This window comes from Anopheles funestus, unplaced genomic scaffold, assembly GCF_943734845.2.
Source record: "Anopheles funestus unplaced genomic scaffold, idAnoFuneDA-416_04 scaffold_18_ctg1, whole genome shotgun sequence".
NCBI lineage: Eukaryota > Metazoa > Arthropoda > Insecta > Diptera > Culicidae > Anopheles > Anopheles funestus.
Window position 1 is genome coordinate 5,791 of NW_026045355.1, and position 20,116 is coordinate 25,906.

The following is a 20,116-nucleotide window of genomic DNA, read 5'->3' on the forward strand; positions in this document are numbered from 1 at the left end:
ACCTTTGCCAAAGACACCTTAGCCAAGACACATTAGCCAAGACACATTAGCCAAGACACATTAGCCGAGACACATTAGCCAAGACACCTTAGCCAAGACACATTAGCCAAGACACATTAGCCAAGACACCTTAGCCAAGACACCTTAGCCAAGACACATTAGCCAAGACACATTAGCCAAGACACCTTAGCCAAGACACCTTAGCCAAGACACCTTAGCCAAGACACATTAGCCAAGACACATTAGCCGAGACACCTTAACCAAGACACCTTAGCCAAGACACATTAGCCAAGACACCTTAGCCAAGACACCTTAGCCAAGACACTTTAGCCAAGACACATTAGCCGAGACACATTAGCCAAGACACATTAGCCAAGACACCTTAGCCAAGACACCTTAGCCAAGACACATTAGCCAAGACACATTAGCCAAGACACATTAGCCAAGACACATTAGCCGAGACACATTAGCCAAGACACCTTAGCCAAGACACCTTAGCCAAGACACATTAGCGAAGACACCTTAGCCAAGACACATTAGCCAAGGAACATTAGCCAAGACACATTAGCCAAGACACCTTAGCCAAGACTCCTTAGCCAAGACACCTTAGCCAAGACACATTAGCCAAGACACATTAGCCGAGACACCTTAGCCAAGACACATTAGCCAAGACACCTTAGCCAAGACACATTAACCAAGACACATTAGCCAAGACACCTTAGCCAAGACACATTAGCCAAGACACATTAGCGAAGACACCTTAGCCAAGACACATTAGCCAAGACACATTAGCCAAGACACATTAGCCAAGACACCTTAGCCAAGACACCTTAGCCAAGACACCTTAGCCAAGACACCTTAGCCAAGACACTTTAGCCAAGACACATTAGCCAAGACACATTAGCCAAGACACATTAGCCAAGACACCTTAGCCAAGACACATTAGCCAAGACACATTAGCCAAGACACATTAGCCAAGACACATTAGCCGAGACACATTAGCCAAGACACCTTGGCCAAGACACCTTAGCCAAGACACATTAGCGAAGACACCTTAGCCAAGACACATTAGCCAAGAAACATTAGCCAAGACACATTAGCCAAGACACCTTAGCCAAGACACCTTAGCCAAGACACCTTAGCCAAGACACATTAGCCAAGACACATTAGCCAAGACACATTAGCCAAGACACCTTAGCCAAGACACCTTAGCCAAGACACCTTAGCCAAGACACCTTAGCCAAGACTCTTTAGCCAAGACACATTAGCCAAGACACATTAGCCAAGACACATTAGCCAAGACACCTTAGCCAAGACACATTAGCCAAGACACATTAGCCAAGACACATTAGCCAAGACACATTAGCCGAGACACATTAGCCAAGACACCTTAGCCAAGACACCTTAGCCAAGACACATTAGCGAAGACACATTAGCCAAGACACATTAGCCAAGACACTTTAGCCAAGACACATTAGCCGAGACACATTAGCCAAGACACATTAGCCAAGACACCTTAGCCAAGACACCTTAGCCAAGACACATTAGCCAAGACACATTAGCCAAGACACATTAGCCGAGACACATTAGCCAAGACACCTTAGCCAAGACACCTTAGCCAAGACACATTAGCGAAGACACCTTAGCCAAGACACATTAGCCAAGAAACATTAGCCAAGACACATTAGCCAAGACACCTTAGCCAAGACACCTTAGCCAAGACAAATTAGCCAAGACACATTAGCCAAGACACATTAGCCAAGACACCTTAGCCAAGACACCTTAGCCAAGACACCTTAGCCAAGACACCTTAGCCAAGACACATTAGCCAAGACACCTTAGCCAAGACACATTAGCCAAGACACCTTAGCCAAGACACATTAGCGAAGACACCTTAGCCAAGACACATTAGCCAAGACACATTAGCCAAGACACATTAGCCAAGACACATTAGCCAAGACACCTTAGCCAAGACACATTAGCGAAGACACCTTAGCCAAGACACATTAGCCAAGACACCTAAGCCAAGACACATTAGCCAAGACACATTAGCCAAGACACCTTAGCCAAGACACATTAGCCAAGACACATTAGCCAAGACACCTTAGCCAAGACACATTAGCGAAGACACCTTAGCCAAGACACATTAGCCAAGACACATTAGCCAAGACACATTAGCCAAGACACCTTAGCCAAGACACCTTAGCCAAGACACCTTAGCCAAGACACCTTAGCCAAGACACATTATCCAAGACACATTAGCCAAGACACATTAGCCAAGACACATTAGCCAAGACACCTTAGCCAAGACACCTTAGCCAAGACACATTAGCGAAGACACCTTAGCCAAGACACATTAGCCAAGACACATTAGCCAAGACACATTAGCCAAGACACCTTAGCCAAGACACATTAGCCAAGACACCTTAGCCAAGACACCTTAGCCAAGACACATTAGCCAAGACACATTAGCCAAGACACCTTAGCCAAGACACATTAGCCAAGACACCTTAGCCAAGACACCTTAGCCAAGACACATTAGCCAAGACACATTAGCCGAGACACATTAGCCAAGACACATTAGCCAAGACACATTAGCCAAGACATCTTAGCCAAGACACCTTAGCCAAGACACCTTAGCCAAGACACATTAGCCAAGACACATTAGCCAAGACACATTAGCCAAGACACCTTAGCTAAGACACATTAGCGAAGACACATTAGCCAAGACACCTTAGCCAAGACACATTAGCGAAGACACCAAGACACCTTAGCCAAGACACCTTAGCCAAGACACATTAGCCAAGACACCTTAGCCAAGACACATTAGCCAAGACACATTAGCCAAGACACCTTAGCCAAGACACATTAGCGAAGACACCTTAGCCAAGACACATTAGCCAAGACACATTAGCCAAGACACATTAGCCAAGACACCTTAGCCAAGACACCTTAGCCAAGACACCTTAGCCAAGACACCTTAGCCAAGACACCTTAGCCAAGACACATTATCCAAGACACATTAGCCAAGACACCTTAGCCAAGACACATTAGCCAAGACACCTTAGCCAAGACACCTTAGCCAAGACACCTTAGCCAAGACACATTAGCGAAGACACCTTAGCCAAGACACATTAGCCAAGACACATTAGCCAAGACACATTAGCCAAGACACATTAGCCAAGACACCTTAGCCAAGACACCTTAGCCAAGACACCTTAGCCAAGACACATTAGCCAAGACACCTTAGCCAAGACACCTTTGCCAAGACACATTAGCCAAGACACCTTAGCCAAGACACATTAGCCAAGACACCTTAGCCAAGACACATTAGCGAAGACACCTTAGCCAAGACACATTAGCCAAGACACATTAGCTTAGACACATTAGCCAAGACACATTAGCCAAGACACCTTAGCCAAGACACATTAGCGAAGACACCTTATCCAAGACACCTTAGCCAAGACACATTAGCCAAGACACATTAGCCAAGACACCTTAGCCAAGACACCATAGCCAAGACACATTAGCCAAGACACATAAGCCAAGACACATTAGCCAAGACACATTAGCCAAGACACATTAGCCAAGACACCTTAGCCAAGACACCTTAGCCAAGACACCTTAGCCAAGACACATTAGCCAAGACACATTAGCCGAGACACCTTAGCCAAGACACCTTAGCCAAGACACATTAGCCAAGACACATTAGCCAAGACACCTTAGCCAAGACACCTTAGCCAAGACACATTAGCCAAGACACCTTAGCCAAGACACATTAGCCAAGACACATTAGCCAAGACACCTTAGCCAAGACACCTTAGCCAAGACACATTAGCCAAGACACCTTAGCCAAGACACCTTAGCCAAGACACCTTAGCCAAGACACCTTAGCCAAGACACATTAGCCAAGACACCTTAGCCAAGACACATTAGCCAAGACACATTAGCCAAGACACATTAGCCAAGACACCTTAGCCAAGACACCTTAGCCAAGACACATTATCTAAGACACATTAGCCGAGACACCTTAGCAAAGACACCTTAGCCAAGACACATTAGCCAAGACACATTAGCCAAGACACCTTAGCCAAGACACCTTAGCCAAGACACATTAGCCAAGACACCTTAGCCAAGACACATTAGCCAAGACACCTTAGCCAAGACACATTAGCCAAGACACATTAGCCAAGACACATTAGCCAAGACACCTTAGCCAAGACACATTAGCCAAGACACCTTAGCCAAGACACATTAGCGAAGACACCTTAGCCAAGACACATTAGCCAAGACACATTAGCCAAGACACATTAGCCAAGACACCTTAGCCAAGACACCTTAGCCAAGACACCTTAGCCAAGACACATTAGCCAAGACACATTAGCCAAGACACATTAGCCAAGACACATTAGCCAAGACACATTAGCCAAGACACCTTAGCCAAGACACATTAGCCAAGACACCTTAGCCAAGACACATTAGCCAAGACACATTTGCCAAGACACCTTAGCCAAGACACATTAGCCAAGACACATTAGCCAAGACACATTAGCCAAGACACCTTAGCCAAGACACATTAGCCAAGACACCTTAGCCAAGACACCTTAGCCAAGACACATTAGCCAAGTTACATTAGCCAAGACACATTAGCCAAGACACATTAGCCAAGACACCTTAGCCAAGACACCTTAGCCAAGACACATTAGCCAAGACATCTAAGCCAAGACACCTTAGCCAAGACACATTAGCCAAGACACATTAGCCAAGACACCTTAACCAAGACACCTTAGCCAAGACACATTAGCCAAGACACCTTAGCCAAGACACAGTAGCCAAGACACATTAGCCAAGACACCTTAGCCAAGACACCTTAGCCAAGACACATTAGCCAAGACACCTTAGCCAAGACACATTAGCCAAGACACCTTAGCCAAGACACATTAGCCAAGACACCTTAGCCAAGACACATTAGCCAAGACACATTAGCCAAGACACATTAGCCAAGACACCTTAGCCAAGACACCTTAGCCAAGACACATTAGCCAAGACACATTAGCCAAGACACATTATCCAAGACACCTTAGCCAAGACACATTAGCGAAGACACCTTAGCCAAGACACATTAGCCAAGACACATTAGCCAAGACACCTTAGCCAAGACACATTAGCCAAGACACCTTAGCCAAGACACCTTAGCCAAGACACATTAGCCAAGACACATAAGCCAAGACACATTAGCCAAGACACCTTAGCCAAGACATCTTAGCCAAGACACATTAGCCAAGACACATTAGCCAAGACACATTAGCCAAGACACCTTAGCCATGACACCTTAGCCAAGACATCTTAGCCAAGACACCTTAGCCAAGACACATTAGCCAAGACACATTAGCCAAGACACCTTAGCCAAGACACATTAGCCAAGACACCTTAGCCAAGACACATTAGCCAAGACACCTTAGCCAAGACACATTAGCCAAGACACATTAGCCAAGACACCTTAGCCAAGACACATTAGCCAAGACACCTTAGCCAAGACACATTAGCCAAGACACCTTAGCCAAGACACCTTAGCCAAGACACCTTAGCCAAGACACATTAGCCAAGACACATAAGCCAAGACACATTAGCCAAGACACATTAGCCAAGACACATTAGCCAAGACACCTTAGCCAATACACCTTAGCCAACACACCTTAGCCAAGACACCTTAGCCAAGACACCTTAGCCAAGACACCTTAGCCAAGACACCTTAGCCAAGACACCTTAGCCAAGACACATTAACCAAGACACATTAGCCAAGACACATTAGCCAAGACACATTAGCCAAGACACCTTAGCCAAGACACATTAGCCAAGACACCTTAGCCAAGACACCTTAGCCAAGACACCTTAGCCAAGACACATTAGCCAAGACTCCTTAGCCAAAACATCTTAGCCAAGACACCTTAGCCAAGACACATTAGCCAATACACTTTAGCCTAGACACATTAGCCAAGACACATTAGCCCAGACACCTTAGCCAAGACACCTTAGCCAAGACACCTTAGCCAAGACACATTAGCCAAGACACCTTAGCCAAGACACATTAGCCAAGACACCTTAGCCAAGACACCTTAGCCAAGACACCTTAGCCAAGACACCTTAGCCAAGACACATTAGCCAAGACACATTAGCCAAGACACCTTAGCCAAGACACCTTAGCCAAGACACCTTAGCCAAGACACATTAGCCAAGACACATAAGCCAAGACACATTAGCCAAGACACATTAGCCAAGACACATTAGCGAAGACACCTTAGCCAAGACACATTAGCCAAGACACATTAGCCAAGACACCTTAGCCAAGACACATTAGCCAAGACACATTAGCCAAGACGCTTTAGCCAAGACACATTAGCCAAGACACATTAGCCAAGACACATTAGTAAAGACACCTTAGCCAAGACACCTTAGCCAAGACACATAAGCCAAGACACCTTAGCCAAGACACCTTAGCCAAGACACCTTAGCCAAGACACCTTAGCCAAGACACATTAGCCAAGACACCTTAGCCAAGACACATTAGCCAAGACACATTAGCCAAGACACATTAGCCAAGATACATTAGCCAAGACACATTAGCCAAGACACATTAGCCGAGACACATTAGCCAAGACACATTAGCCAAGACACATTAGTAAAGACACATTAGCCAAGACACCTTAGCCAAGACACATTAGCCAAGACACATTAGCCAAGACATCTTAGCCAAGACACCTTAGCCAAGACACCTTAGCCAAGACACATTAGCCAAGACACATTAGCCAAGACACATTAGCCAAGACACATTAGCCAAGACACCTTAGCCAAGACACATTAGCGAAGACACATTAGCCAAGACACCTTAGCCAAGACACATTAGCGAAGACACCAAGACACCTTAGCCAAGACACCTTAGCCAAGACACATTAGCCAAGACACCTTAGCCAAGACACATTAGCCAAGACACATTAGCCAAGACACCTTAGCCAAGACACATTAGCGAAGACACCTTAGCCAAGACACATTAGCCAAGACACATTAGCCAAGACACATTAGCCAAGACACCTTAGCCAAGACACCTTAGCCAAGACACCTTAGCCAAGACACCTTAGCCAAGACACCTTAGCCAAGACACATTATCCAAGACACATTAGCCAAGACACCTTAGCCAAGACACATTAGCCAAGACACCTTAGCCAAGACACCTTAGCCAAGACACCTTAGCCAAGACACATTAGCGAAGACACCTTAGCCAAGACACCTTAGCCAAGACACCTTAGCCAAGACACCTTAGCCAAGACACATTAGCCAAGACACCTTAGCCAAGACACCTTAGCCAAGACACCTTAGCCAAGACACATTAGCCAAGACACCTTAGCCAAGACACCTTTGCCAAGACACATTAGCCAAGACACCTTAGCCAAGACACATTAGCCAAGACACCTTAGCCAAGACACATTAGCGAAGACACCTTAGCCAAGACACATTAGCCAAGACACATTAGCCAAGACACCTTAGCCAAGACACATTAGCCAAGACACCTTAGCCAAGACACATTAGCGAAGACACCTTATCCAAGACACCTTAGCCAAGACACATTAGCCAAGACACATTAGCCAAGACACCTTAGCCAAGACACCTTAGCCAAGACACATTAGCCAAGACACCTTAGCCAAGACACATTAGCCAAGACACATGAGCCAAGACACCTTAGCCAAGACACCTTAGCCAAGACACCTTAGCCAAGACACCTTAGCCAAGACACATTAGCCAAGACACATTAGCCGAGACACCTTAGCCAAGACACCTTAGCCAAGACACATTAGCCAAGACACATTAGCCAAGACACCTTAGCCAAGACACCTTAGCCAAGACACATTAGCCAAGACACCTTAGCCAAGACACATTAGCCAAGACACCTTAGCCAAGACACCTTAGCCAAGACACCTTAGCCAAGACACATTAGCCAAGACACCTTAGCCAAGACACCTTAGCCAAGACACCTTAGCCAAGACACATTAGCCAAGACACCTTAGCCAAGACACATTAGCCAAGACACATTAGCCAAGACACATTAGCCAAGACACCTTAGCCAAGACACCTTAGCCAAGACACATTATCTAAGACACATTAGCCGAGACACATTAGCAAAGACACCTTAGCCAAGACACATTAGCCAAGACACATTAGCCAAGACACCTTAGCCAAGACACCTTAGCCAAGACACATTAGCCAAGACACATTAGCCAAGACACATTAGCCAAGACACCTTAGCCAAGACACCTTAGCCAAGACACATTAGCCAAGACACCTTAGCCAAGACACCTTAGCCAAGACACATTAGCCAAGACACATAAGCCAAGACACATTAGCCAAGACACCTTAGCCAAGACATCTTAGCCAAGACACATTAGCCAAGACACATTAGCCAAGACACATTAGCCAAGACACCTTAGCCATGACACCTTAGCCAAGACATCTTAGCCAAGACACCTTAGCCAAGACACATTAGCCAAGACACATTAGCCAAGACACCTTAGCCAAGACACATTAGCCAAGACACCTTAGCCAAGACACCTTAGCCAAGACACCTTAGCCAAGACACATTAGCCAAGACACCTTAGCCAAGACACATTAGCCAAGACACATTAGCCAAGACACCTTAGCCAAGACACATTAGCCAAGACACCTTAGCCAAGACACATTAGCCAAGACACATTAGCCAAGACACATAAGCCAAGACACATTAGCCAAGACACATTAGCCAAGACACATTAGCCAAGACACCTTAGCCAATACACCTTAGCCAACACACCTTAGCCAAGACACCTTAGCCAAGACACCTTAGCCAAGACACCTTAGCCAAGACACATTAACCAAGACACATTAGCCAAGACACATTAGCCAAGACACATTAGCCAAGACACCTTAGCCAAGACACATTAGCCAAGACACCTTAGCCAAGACACCTTAGCCAAGACACCTTAGCCAAGACACATTAGCCAAGACTCCTTAGCCAAAACATCTTAGCCAAGACACCTTAGCCAAGACACATTAGCCAATACACTTTAGCCTAGACACATTAGCCAAGACACATTAGCCCAGACACCTTAGCCAAGACACCTTAGCCAAGACACCTTAGCCAAGACACATTAAGCAAGACACATTAGCCAAGACACATTAGCCAAGACACATTAGCCAAGACACCTTAGCCAAGACACATTAGCCAAGACACCTTAGCCAAGACACCTTAGCCAAGACACCTTAGCCAAGACACATTAGCCAAGACTCCTTAGCCAAAACATCTTAGCCAAGACACCTTAGCCAAGACACATTAGCCAATACACTTTAGCCTAGACACATTAGCCCAGACACATTAGCCCAGACACCTTAGCCAAGACACCTTAGCCAAGACACCTTAGCCAAGACACATTAGCCAAGACACCTTAGCCAAGACACATTAGCCAAGACACCTTAGCCAAGACACCTTAGCCAAGACACCTTAGCCAAGACACCTTAGCCAAGACACATTAGCCAAGACACATTAGCCAAGACACCTTAGCCAAGACACCTTAGCCAAGACACCTTAGCCAAGACACATTAGCCAAGACACATAAGCCAAGACACATTAGCCAAGACACATTAGCCAAGACACATTAGCGAAGACACCTTAGCCAAGACACATTAGCCAAGACACATTAGCCAAGACACCTTAGCCAAGACACATTAGCCAAGACACATTAGCCAAGACGCTTTAGCCAAGACACATTAGCCAAGACACATTAGCCAAGACACATTAGTAAAGACACCTTAGCCAAGACACCTTAGCCAAGACACATAAGCCAAGACACCTTAGCCAAGACACCTTAGCCAAGACACCTTAGCCAAGACACCTTAGCCAAGACACATTAGCCAAGACACCTTAGCCAAGACACATTAGCCAAGACACATTAGCCAAGACACATTAGCCAAGATACATTAGCCAAGACACATTAGCCAAGACACATTAGCCGAGACACATTAGCCAAGACACATTAGCCAAGACACATTAGTAAAGACACATTAGCCAAGACACCTTAGCCAAGACACATTAGCCAAGACACATTAGCCAAGACATCTTAGCCAAGACACCTTAGCCAAGACACCTTAGCCAAGACACATTAGCCAAGACACATTAGCCAAGACACATTAGCCAAGACACATTAGCCAAGACACCTTAGCCAAGACACATTAGCGAAGACACATTAGCCAAGACACCTTAGCCAAGACACATTAGCGAAGACACCAAGACACCTTAGCCAAGACACCTTAGCCAAGACACATTAGCCAAGACACCTTAGCCAAGACACATTAGCCAAGACACATTAGCCAAGACACCTTAGCCAAGACACAATAGCGAAGACACCTTAGCCAAGACACATTAGCCAAGACACATTAGCCAAGACACATTAGCCAAGACACCTTAGCCAAGACACCTTAGCCAAGACACCTTAGCCAAGACACCTTAGCCAAGACACCTTAGCCAAGACACATTATCCAAGACACATTAGCCAAGACACCTTAGCCAAGACACATTAGCCAAGACACCTTAGCCAAGACACCTTAGCCAAGACACCTTAGCCAAGACACATTAGCCAAGACACCTTAGCCAATACACCTTAGCCAACACACCTTAGCCAAGACACCTTAGCCAAGACACCTTAGCCAAGACACCTTAGCCAAGACACCTTAGCCAAGACACCTTAGCCAAGACACATTAACCAAGACACATTAGCCAAGACACATTAGCCAAGACACATTAGCCAAGACACCTTAGCCAAGACACATTAGCCAAGACACCTTAGCCAAGACACCTTAGCCAAGACACCTTAGCCAAGACACATTAGCCAAGACTCCTTAGCCAAAACATCTTAGCCAAGACACCTTAGCCAAGACACATTAGCCAATACACTTTAGCCTAGACACATTAGCCAAGACACATTAGCCCAGACACCTTAGCCAAGACACCTTAGCCAAGACACCTTAGCCAAGACACATTAGCCAAGACACCTTAGCCAAGACACATTAGCCAAGACACCTTAGCCAAGACACCTTAGCCAAGACACCTTAGCCAAGACACCTTAGCCAAGACACATTAGCCAAGACACATTAGCCAAGACACCTTAGCCAAGACACCTTAGCCAAGACACCTTAGCCAAGACACATTAGCCAAGACACATAAGCCAAGACACATTAGCCAAGACACATTAGCCAAGACACATTAGCCAAGACACCTTAGCCAAGACACATTAGCCAAGACACATTAGCCAAGACACCTTAGCCAAGACACATTAGCCAAGACACATTAGCCAAGACGCTTTAGCCAAGACACATTAGCCAAGACACATTAGCCAAGACACATTAGTAAAGACACCTTAGCCAAGACACCTTAGCCAAGACACATAAGCCAAGACACCTTAGCCAAGACACCTTAGCCAAGACACCTTAGCCAAGACACCTTAGCCAAGACACATTAGCCAAGACACCTTAGCCAAGACACATTAGCCAAGACACATTAGCCAAGACACATTAGCCAAGATACATTAGCCAAGACACATTAGCCAAGACACATTAGCCGAGACACATTAGCCAAGACACATTAGCCAAGACACATTAGTAAAGACACATTAGCCAAGACACCTTAGCCAAGACACATTAGCCAAGACACATTAGCCAAGACATCTTAGCCAAGACACCTTAGCCAAGACACCTTAGCCAAGACACATTAGCCAAGACACATTAGCCAAGACACATTAGCCAAGACACATTAGCCAAGACACCTTAGCCAAGACACATTAGCGAAGACACATTAGCCAAGACACCTTAGCCAAGACACATTAGCGAAGACACCAAGACACCTTAGCCAAGACACCTTAGCCAAGACACATTAGCCAAGACACCTTAGCCAAGACACATTAGCCAAGACACATTAGCCAAGACACCTTAGCCAAGACACATTAGCGAAGACACCTTAGCCAAGACACATTAGCCAAGACACATTAGCCAAGACACATTAGCCAAGACACCTTAGCCAAGACACCTTAGCCAAGACACCTTAGCCAAGACACCTTAGCCAAGACACCTTAGCCAAGACACATTATCCAAGACACATTAGCCAAGACACCTTAGCCAAGACACATTAGCCAAGACACCTTAGCCAAGACACCTTAGCCAAGACACCTTAGCCAAGACACATTAGCGAAGACACCTTAGCCAAGACACCTTAGCCAAGACACCTTAGCCAAGACACCTTAGCCAAGACACATTAGCCAAGACACCTTAGCCAAGACACCTTAGCCAAGACACCTTAGCCAAGACACATTAGCCAAGACACCTTAGCCAAGACACCTTTGCCAAGACACATTAGCCAAGACACCTTAGCCAAGACACATTAGCCAAGACACCTTAGCCAAGACACATTAGCGAAGACACCTTAGCCAAGACACATTAGCCGAGACACATTAGCCAAGACACCTTAGCCAAGACACATTAGCCAAGACACCTTAGCCAAGACACATTAGCGAAGACACCTTATCCAAGACACCTTAGCCAAGACACATTAGCCAAGACACATTAGCCAAGACACCTTAGCCAAGACACCTTAGCCAAGACACATTAGCCAAGACACCTTAGCCAAGACACATTAGCCAAGACACATGAGCCAAGACACCTTAGCCAAGACACCTTAGCCAAGACACCTTAGCCAAGACACCTTAGCCAAGACACATTAGCCAAGACTCATTAGCCGAGACACCTTAGCCAAGACACCTTAGCCAAGACACATTAGCCAAGACACATTAGCCAAGACACCTTAGCCAAGACACCTTAGCCAAGACACATTAGCCAAGACACCTTAGCCAAGACACATTAGCCAAGACACCTTAGCCAAGACACCTTAGCCAAGACACCTTAGCCAAGACACATTAGCCAAGACACCTTAGCCAAGACACCTTAGCCAAGACACCTTAGCCAAGACACATTAGCCAAGACACCTTAGCCAAGACACATTAGCCAAGACACATTAGCCAAGACACATTAGCCAAGACACCTTAGCCAAGACACCTTAGCCAAGACACATTATCTAAGACACATTAGCCGAGACACATTAGCAAAGACACCTTAGCCAAGACACATTAGCCAAGACACATTAGCCAAGACACCTTAGCCAAGACACCTTAGCCAAGACACATTAGCCAAGACACATTAGCCAAGACACATTAGCCAAGACACCTTAGCCAAGACACCTTAGCCAAGACACATTAGCCAAGACACCTTAGCCAAGACACATTAGCCAAGACACCTTAGCCAAGACACATTAGCGAAGACACCTTAGCCAAGACACATTAGCCAAGACACATTAGCCAAGACACATTAGCCAAGACACCTTAGCCAAGACACCTTAGCCAAGACACCTTAGCCAAGACACATTAGCCAAGACACATTAGCCAAGACACATTAGCCAAGACACCTTAGCCAAGACACATTAGCCAAGACACATTAGCCAAGACACCTTAGCCAAGACACATTAGCCAAGACACATTTGCCAAGACACCTTAGCCAAGACACATTAGCCAAGACACATTAGCCAAGACACATTAGCCAAGACACCTTAGCCAAGACACATTAGCCAAGACACCTTAGCCAAGACACCTTAGCCAAGACACCTTAGCCAAGACACATTAGCCAAGACACCTTAGCCAAGACACATTAGCCAAGACACATTAGCCAAGACACCTTAGCCAAGACACCTTAGCCAAGACACCTTAGCCAAGTTACATTAGCCAAGACACATTAGCCAAGACACATTAGCCAAGACACCTTAGCCAAGACACCTTAGCCAAGACACATTAGCCAAGACATCTAGGCCAAGACACCTTAGCCAAGACACATTAGCCAAGACACATTAGCCAAGACACCTTAACCAAGACACCTTAGCCAAGACACATTAGCCAAGACACCTTAGCCAAGACACATTAGCCAAGACACATTAGCCAAGACACCTTAGCCAAGACACCTTAGCCAAGTTACATTAGCCAAGACACCTTAGCCAAGACACATTAGCCAAGACACCTTAGCCAAGACACATTAGCCAAGACACCTTAGCCAAGACACATTAGCCAAGACACATTAGCCAAGACACATTAGCCAAGACACCTTAGCCAAGACACCTTAGCCAAGACACATTAGCCAAGACACATTAGCCAAGACACATTATCCAAGACACCTTAGCCAAGACACATTAGCGAAGACACCTTAGCCAAGACACATTAGCCAAGACACATTAGCCAAGACACCTTAGCCAAGACACATTAGCCAAGACACATTAGCCAAGACACCTTAGCCAAGACACATTAGCCAAGACACATAAGCCAAGACACATTAGCCAAGACACCTTAGCCTAGACATATTAGCCAAGACACATTAGCCAAGACACATTAGCCAAGACACATTAGCCAAGACACCTTAGCCATGACACCTTAGCCAAGACATCTTAGCCAAGACACATTAGCCAAGACACCTTAGCCAAGACACATTAGCCAAGACACCTTAGCCAAGACACATTAGCCAAGACACATTAGCCAAGACACCTTAGCCAAGACACCTTAGCCAAGACACATTAGCCAAGACACCTTAGCCAAGACACATTAGCCAAGACACATTAGCCAAGACACCTTAGCCAAGACACATTAGCCAAGACACCTTAGCCAAGACACATTAGCCAAGACACCTTAGCCAAGACACCTTAGCCAAGACACCTTAGCCAAGACACATTAGCCAAGACACATAAGCCAAGACACATTAGCCAAGACACATTAGCCAAGACACATTAGCCAAGACACCTTAGCCAATACACCTTAGCCAACACACCTTAGCCAAGACACCTTAGCCAAGACACCTTAGCCAAGACACCTTAGCCAAGACACATTAGCCAAGACACCTTAGCCAAGACACATTAGCCAAGACACATTAGCCAAGACACATTGGCCAAGACACATTAGCCAAGACACATTAGCCAAGACACATTAGCCAAGACACCTTAGCCAAGACACCTTAGCCAAGACACCTTAGCCAAGACACATTAGCCAAGACTCCTTAGCCAAAACATCTTAGCCAAGACACCTTAGCCAAGACACATTAGCCAATACACTTTAGCCTAGACACATTAGCCAAGACACATTAGCCCAGACACCTTAGCCAAGACACCTTAGCCAAGACACCTTAGCCAAGACACATTAGCCAAGACACCTTAGCCAAGACACATTAGCCAAGACACCTTAGCCAAGACACCTTAGCCAAGACACCTTAGCCAAGACACATTAGCCAAGACACATTAGCCAAGACACATTAGCCAAGACACCTTAGCCAAGACACCTTAGCCAAGACACCTTAGCCAAGACACATTAGCCAAGACACATTAGCCAAGACACATTAGCCAAGACACATTAGCGAAGACACCTTAGCCAAGACACATTAGCCAAGACACATTAGCCAAGACACCTTAGCCAAGACACATTAGCCAAGACACATTAGCCAAGACGCTTTAGCCAAGACACATTAGCCAAGACACATTAGCCAAGACACATTAGTAAAGACACCTTAGCCAAGACACCTTAGCCAAGACACATAAGCCAAGACACCTTAGCCAAGACACATTAGCTAAGACACCTTAGCCAAGACACATTAGCGAAGACACCTTAGCCAAGACACATTAGCCAAGACACATTAACCAAGACACATTAGCCAAGACACCTTAGCCAAGACACCTTAGCCAAGACACCTTAGCCAAGACACCTTAGCCAAGACACATTAGCGAAGACACCTTAGCGAAGACACCTTAGCCAAGACACATTAGCCAAGACACCTTAGCCAAGACACCTTAGCCAAGACACCTTAGCCAAGACACATTAGCGAAGACACCTTAGTTAAGACACATTAGCCAAGACACATTAGCCAAGACACATTAGCCAAGACACCTTAGCCAAGACACATTAGCGAAGACACCTTAGCCAAGACACATTAGCCAAGACACATTAGCCAAGACACATTAGCCAAGACACCTTAGCCAAGACACCTTAGCCAAGACACCTTAGCCAAGACACATTAGCCAAGACACCTTAGCCAAGACACATTAGTCGAGACACCTTAGCCAAGACACCTTAGCCAAGACACCTTAGCCAAGACACATTAGCCAAGACACATTAGCCAAGACACCTTAGCCAAGACACATTAGCGAAGACACCTTAGCCAAGACACATTAGCCAAGACACATTAGCCAAGACACCTTAGCCAAGACACATTAGCCAAGACACCTTAGCCAAGACACATAAGCCAAGACACCTTAGCCAAGACACCTTAGCCAAGACACCTTAGCCAAGACACATTAGCCAAGACACATTAGCCAAGACACCTTAGCCGAGACACATTAGCCAAGACACATTAGCCAAGACACATTAGCCAAGACACATTAGCGAAGACACATTACCCAAGACACCTTAGCCAAGACACCTTAGCCAAGACACATTAGCCAAGACACCTTAGCCAACACACCTTAGCCAAGACACCTTAGCCAAGACACCTTAGCCAAGACACATTAGCCAAGACACATTAGCCAAGACACCTTAGCCAAGACACCTTAGCCAAGACACCTTAACCAAGACACCTTAGCCAAGACACATTAGCCAAGACACATTAGCCAAGACACCTTAGCCAACACACCTTAGCCAAGACACCTTAGCCAAGACACATTAGCCAAGACACATTAGCCAAGACACATTAGTCAAGACACATTAGCCAAAATTCCTTAGCCACGACATCTTAGCCAAGACACCTTAGCCAAGACACATTAACCAATACACTTTAGCCTAGACACCTTAGCCATGACACCTTAGCCAAGACATCTTAGCCAAGACACATTAGCCAAGACACATTAGCCAAGACACATTAGCCAAGACACCTTAGCCAAGACACCTTAGCCAAGACACATTAGCCAAGCCACCTTAGCCAAGACACATTAGCCAAGACACATTAGCCAAGACACCTTAGCCAACACACCTTAGCCAAGACACCTTAGCCAAGACACATTAGCCAAGACACATTAGCCAAGACACCTTAGCCAAGACACATTAGCCAAGACACCTTAGCCAAGACACATTAGCCAAGACACCTTAGCCAAGACACCTTAGCCAAGACACCTTAGCCAAGACACATTAGCCAAGACACATTAGCCAAGACACATTAGCCAAGACACATTAGCCAAGACACATTAGCCAAGACACCTTAGCCATGACACCTTAGCCAAGACATCTTAGCCAAGACACATTAGCCAAGACACATTAGCCAAGACACATTAGCCAAGACACCTTAGCCAAGACACCTTAGCCAAGACACCTTAGCCAAGACACATTAGCCAAGACACCTTAGCCAAGACACCTTAGCCAAGACACATTACCCAAGACACCTTAGCCAAGACACATTAGCCAAGACATCTTAGCCAAGACACATTAGCCAAGACACATTAGCCAAGACACATTAGCCAAGACACCTTAGCCAAGACACATTAGCCAAGACACCTTAGCCAACACACCTTAGCCAAGACACCTTAGCCAAGACACATTAGCCAAGACACCTTAGCCAAGACACATTAGCCAAGACACATTAGCCAAGACACATTAGCCAAGACACCTTAGCCAAGACACCTTAGCCAAGACACCTTAGCCAAGACACCTTAGCCAAGACACATTAGCCAAGACACCTTAGCCAAGACACCTTAGCCAAGACACCTTAGCCAAGACACATTAGCCAAGACACCTTAGCCATGACACCTTAGCCAAGACATCTTAGCCAAGACACATTAGCCAAGACACATTAGCCAAGACACATTAGCCAAGACACATTAGCCAAGACACCTTAGCCAAGACACCTTAGCCAAGACACATTAACCAAGACACATTAGCCAAGACACATTGGCCAAGACACATTAGCCAAGACACATTAGCCAAGACACATTAGCCAAGACACATTAGCCAAGACACTTAAGCCAAGACACCTTAGCCAAGACACCTTAGCCGAGACACCTTAGCCAAGACTCCTTAGCCAAGACATCTTAGCCAAGACACCTTAGCCAAGACACCTTAGCCAATACACTTTAGCCTAGACACATTAGCCAAGACACATTAGCCAAGACACCTTAGCCAAGACACCTTAGCCAAGACACATTAGCCAAGACACCTTAGCCAAGACATCTTAGCCAAGACACATTAGCCAAGACACATTAGCCAAGACACATTAGCCAAGACACATTAGCCAAGACACCTTAGCCAAGACACCTTAGCCAAGACACATTAACCAAGACACATTAGCCAAGACACATTGGCCAAGACACATTAGCCAAGACACCTTAGCCAAGACACATTAGCCAAGACACCTTAGCCAAGACACATTAGCCAAGACACCTTAGCCAAGACACATTAGCCAAGACACCTTAGCCAAGACACATTAGCGAAGACAAATTACCCAAGACACCTTAGCCAACACACCTTAGCCAAGACACATTAGCCAAGACACCTTAGCCAACACACCTTAGCCAAGACACCTTAGCCAAGACACATTAGCCAAGACACATTAGCCAAGACACATTAGCCAAGACACCTTAGCCAAGACACATTAGTCGAGACACCTTAGCCAAGACACCTTAGCCAAGACACCTTAGCCAAGACACATTAGCCAAGACACCTTAGCCAAGACACATTAGCGAAGACACCTTAGCCAAGACACATTAGCCAAGACACATTAGCCAAGACACCTTAGCCAAGACACATTAGCAAAGACACCTTAGCCAAGACACATAAGCCAAGACACCTTAGCCAAGACACATTAGCCAAGACACCTTAGCCAAGACACATTAGCCAAGACACATTAGCCAAAACACCTTAGCCAAGACACCTTAGCCAAGACACATTAGCCAAGACACATTAGCCAAGACACATTAGCCAAGACACCTTAGCCAAGACACATTAGCGAAGACACCTTAACCAAGACACATTAGCCAAGACACATTAGCCAAGACACCTTAGCCAAGACACATTAGCCAAGACACATTAGCCAAGACGCTTTAGCCAAGACACATTAGCCAAGACACATTAGTAAAGACACCTTAGCCAAGACACCTTAGCCAAGACACATTAGCTAAGACACCTTAGCCAAGACACATTAGCTAAGACACCTTAGCCAAGACACATTAGCGAAGACACCTTAGCCAAGACACATTAGCCAAGACACATTAGCCAAGACACATTAGCCAAGACACCTTAGCCAAGACACCTTAGCCAAGACACCTTAGCCAAGACACCTTAGCCAGACACCTTAGCCAAGACACGTTAGCCAAGACACATTAGCCAAGACACCTTAGCCAAGACACCTTAGCCAAGACACATTAGCGAAGACACCTTAGTTAAGACACATTAGCCAAGACACGTTAGCCAAGACACATTAGCCAAGACACCTTAGCCAAGACACATTAGCGAAGACACCTTAGCCAAGACACATTAGCCAAGACACATTAGCCAAGACACATTAGCCAAGACACCTTAGCCAAGACACCTTAGCCAAGACACCTTAGCCAAGACACATTAGCCAAGACACATTAGCCAAGACACCTTAGCCAAGACACATTAGTCGAGACACCTTAGCCAAGACACCTTAGCCAAGACACCTTAGCCAAGACACATTAGCCAAGACACATTAGCCAAGATACCTTAGCCAAGACACATTAGCGAAGACACCTTAGCCAAGACACATTAGCCAAGACACATTAGCCAAGACACCTTAGCCAAAACACATAAGCCAAGACACCTTAGCCAAGACACATTAGCCAAGACACCTTAGCCAAGACACATTAGCCAAGACACATTAGCCAAGACACCTTAGCCAAGACACATTAGCCAAGACACATTAGCCAAGACACATTAGCCAAGACACATTAGCCAAGACACCTTAGCCAAGACACCTTAGCCAAGACACATTAGCCAAGACACCTTAGCCAAGACACATTAGC

General features: G+C 45.9%; 1 long non-coding RNA gene across 1 annotated transcript; it reads right to left on the bottom strand.

Moving 5' to 3' along the window:
• Positions 1-652: 652 nt before the first annotated feature.
• Positions 653-16,470, bottom strand: LOC125774528 (uncharacterized). The gene is made up of 4 exons (XR_007421010.1): positions 15,884-16,470; positions 13,560-13,993; positions 11,564-11,703; positions 653-2,061 (listed from the first exon to the last, which is right to left on the bottom strand). It is a non-coding gene; the product is annotated as an uncharacterized LOC125774528 (long non-coding RNA).
• Positions 16,471-20,116: the final 3,646 nt, after the last annotated feature.